The sequence below is a fragment of the Phoenix dactylifera genome, unplaced genomic scaffold (assembly GCF_009389715.1).
Source record: "Phoenix dactylifera cultivar Barhee BC4 unplaced genomic scaffold, palm_55x_up_171113_PBpolish2nd_filt_p 002644F, whole genome shotgun sequence".
NCBI lineage: Eukaryota > Viridiplantae > Streptophyta > Magnoliopsida > Arecales > Arecaceae > Phoenix > Phoenix dactylifera.
In genome coordinates, this window is record NW_024069798.1 from 14,440 (window position 1) to 18,235 (window position 3,796).

General features: G+C 36.0%; 1 long non-coding RNA gene across 4 annotated transcripts; it reads left to right on the plus strand.

Moving 5' to 3' along the window:
- The first annotated feature begins 561 nt into the window (after window positions 1-561).
- LOC120109731 lies at window positions 562-3,531 on the plus strand. 4 transcript variants are annotated; one of them, XR_005510519.1, is made up of 6 exons: window positions 562-583; window positions 2,492-2,567; window positions 2,645-2,694; window positions 2,777-2,871; window positions 2,987-3,029; window positions 3,134-3,531. It is a non-coding gene; the product is annotated as an uncharacterized LOC120109731 (long non-coding RNA). The 4 variants fall into 4 exon arrangements; XR_005510520.1 differs by having other exon boundaries at window positions 3,150-3,531; XR_005510518.1 differs by having other exon boundaries at window positions 2,987-3,531.
- The last annotated feature ends 265 nt before the right edge of the window (window positions 3,532-3,796 follow it).

Sequence of the window (3,796 nt, forward strand, 5' to 3'; positions counted from 1 at the left end):
ATTGCACATGCTCTGGGCAGTATAAAATCCATAACGTGTAAATTAACGAGAAATACAAAATCATTAACTATCGTGGTTGTAAAATGGATCCGAAGCACTTGGAAGGGTATAGGACTGAAAATGAAGCTGGGAACAAATTATAAACCTAATTTTTGTCTAAACTCTCGATTACAATAATTTCATTATATGGCATCAACTTGCTTGCCTCAAATATTGCTTGATTTTACCTCTATAGATGGCCAGTGTGCACCTAGACCTGGCAACCTGCTTGCATCCTTAGCTTGCAGGAAACATATCATAATTTGAGGCTAGTGTTTACCATTTAGTTGCCTAGTTTTCTGATGTATAACATGACAGTGCTTGCGTCATATTGGGCAATATTCAGTTTACTGCCGGACTAAATATATTTAAAGTTAGTTCTTTTTTTCATTCGATTTGATGGTTAACTAAATACCAATTGCCAGATTTTATGGTGAATGCTTGATAAACTTTTGCTCTGATCAGGGTAAACAGTGCTTCTGGAATTTCATACATCGTGAACTTAGTGCCATTGCTGGTGCAAGTAACAATTACATGCCTAATGGTATGTTTCCTTTTCATAATGGAGACTTCCTTCATATGGTTTCTTGTTTTAGGCCACATGAATGCAACATCATTTCTTTTCCAGGTCTGCTTAGTGTTTCCATATGACCTTTACCATTATCTAACCTGGTTTTGCTATAAACTACTTATGGAACTTAGCACACATGTAGCCAACCTACAGAAGCAACATGATCAAGCAGAGGTGTCATCAAAGTTTGAAAAATTTCCAGACTGCCAATACTTGTCACCCTGTATCTTGACCCTATTTTGATATGGGTTACCATCTGTGCTGGCAAACCATGAGCAGATATGAGAGCATACCGATGTACATGCCATACCAATGCATGACCCGTACCACCTCTGCTGCTGCATTTCAGACCTCAGGGGCCATGTAGATATACCTTTAAGCTTTCATACTCTAAAAGGAATGCCCTGCTTTAATTTGTTTGATCGGTTTGCTCATGTTTGTCAATATCTAATGTATTTATGTTTTCCTTCTATCCTACTCTAAATTTGAATTCATAGTGTGCTATATACGGTTCCATGTGGTAAATAAAAGAAGCTAAAGAGAGCCAAGCCATACTTGAGCTCTGTTCATATTAAAATTGAGGCCAAGCTCAAGCTCTGCTAAATTAAACTCAAGCCAGGCTTATGCACTGCTAAGTAAATTCTGGGTGGAACCTGCGCTGTTCAAAAGCAGTGGAAGGGAATGATCATAGCCTTAGTGCTGCGAAAGCTTTGGTATATACGTTAATCACTGTTGTTAGATCTAGACATACTGTTGAAATGGTTCACTAGCAAGTAAACATTGTAACACTTGGATCAGAAAACTGATGGCTGATAACACACCCCCATTCTTATTGTAATTTGTGCTAGTGTGTAGTATGTGAAAATTAAAAAAAATGCTTATAAATAATAACTAAGATAATATATAATATACGTATTTAATAATGGGTCAAACATGAGGAAGTGTAGAAAATATCAATTCATTTATCTTCAAACTTAATTCAACCATCAAACCTGGCTGTTTTAATCAGGCAAGTCCTTAGTGAGCTAATCACAAGTTCTTCATACAGAGCTTGCTCATTCAACAGCTTTTTCCATTTGCTTGTTTAAACGGAAAAGGATGAGAGAAATTTTATCTGCAGTTACCCCCTTCAAATTATTTAGAACTGTGGATAAAGAACATGCATGTACAAAAATTCAAACAATTCCATTTAAACTGTTTCGATAATTGAAATTGGTGGTCTTACCAAGGAAAAGTAGATCTGGAATTCCTACAGCAAATTTGATTAATTCGTCCTTGCATATTGAGCATATCTAACATGTTATGCTTAAATCTCTGCAATATCAATTGAACATCGACATGCTTTGTATCTGGCCACAACAATCATTTTGCTTTACTGATAGAAGCCCTTTTACTGGATTAGTGCCAACTGAAGAGCTTCATATGCTTCACCTTTGCAAACTAATCAATCTTATTGCATATTCTCTTCAGAACTTCATACCATATAACCTTTCCATGAGACAGCTTCGACTCTGTTCTCATGTTTCTATTTAATGGATTTAGAGTGGGGAGGGAAGAGAAAAGAGAGCGGGTGGGGATTATGTAGAAAATGTATCCCTGAGTTTATTGCGACTGATCTACATCTTCTTTCAAGAAGCAATATATCAACCTGTTGTTGATTTTATCAGTTGTATAGTCAGCAACTGAGGTTTCTTTGTAAGATAAGCTGGAAATTCCTCAAATGTCTGTAACCAACCTTTTTTTTTTTTCTGCATGTTTTATGAAGGTATATGATTATGTAGTGTTTAAAGGGAAAAGAAAAGCCTTTAAGATGCTATATTTAATATGTTCCTTGGTAAATCTCAGGTACATCGGTACTAACAATCCCCTGTTGAACAACAGGTTGCAAATCTTATTGGTTATGTTATAGGACCATCAGGCATAAATTGGTTGATTTCACGATTTCTTCAAAAGGATGGTATGTTAACTGCACATCAGTTTTCTCCAGCTCAACATGCATTTACCTACCAGAGCTATGCTTTTAATGATGTACAGGGTTGCCTGTTCTAGCTGTCTTGTTTGTATCATTTTATGTCGCAACCAAGGTATTTGTTTGTCTATCTTGTTCATCATCAAGATCAGTGTAATACTTCGTCTTTCGACTTTCTAAGTATAATATTTTTCCAGCTTATGTTTCACATTCGTGATGTGGAAAAAAACTGTCAGTGATAGGATTTGTTTGGGGCTGATACTTTTTCAACTGGTACTCCTGCTAATGTCAGGTACACATCTTGGACCAATTAATAGCTTAAAGTAGATTTTTTTCTAAATGGCGTATAGGCAAAATATAGATGACTGATTTGTGGCCCTCGGTTCTTTGTTGATTGGGAACTTGAGAGATATGGGAACAAGAGACTCTGCTTGCTTCCTGCTGATGCAGGTAAATTACAGTTAAACTACACAGCCTTTCTTCTTCTATTGTGGCAATTGAAGATTGGAATAGACAGTTTTTTTTTAGCAATTCACTTACTGGTTCAATTCTAGAATCTGAAAATTGCAGATATCTTTGTTAGTCAAGCTGCGGGATCAAACCTGGTCGCTGATCTAACAGCCTTGACCATCTGTTGCTAGAAAGTGTTTGCTTTAAGGGACCTTTAAAAAGTATGATGAGATAGCTGTATCACCATGACCTGATTTACTGAAGTCATTTATAATGCAATTCTACTTACAAATACTCCCAAACATGATGCATCTAGATCTTCGCACAAAGCAAGCAAGCCACTCTGGTTCAAATTTGTATTTACCTTTCTTTTGACAAGCAATTTGTATTGACAATCTTACTAGCTCCTCTAACTGCTAATCCCTGTAAGAATTGTGGTAGAATTGCCTGCTTTTGATTTCATTTTCGATACTAATGTAGATCATAGAAAATTTATTTGACACCTGAAGTTTTTCTCAGGCTAAATGTATCATTCTTATGATACTTACATTAGTCCCAGCAGTTTTTTCTACTTAAAAATCTGTACAATTTTAGGGGTGGTCGCTTAATTACTATTCTAAACCATATAATTTAAGTTTCTATGACGACTTATCAATCCATTAAAGCTAACATTGTCAGGTGAAAGAATATGGGGTCAATGTGGGGTTTTAGATGAATTGAAGTTCTTGCAAAATGCAAGAGAATGAAAAGAGATGTAGGGATCATCC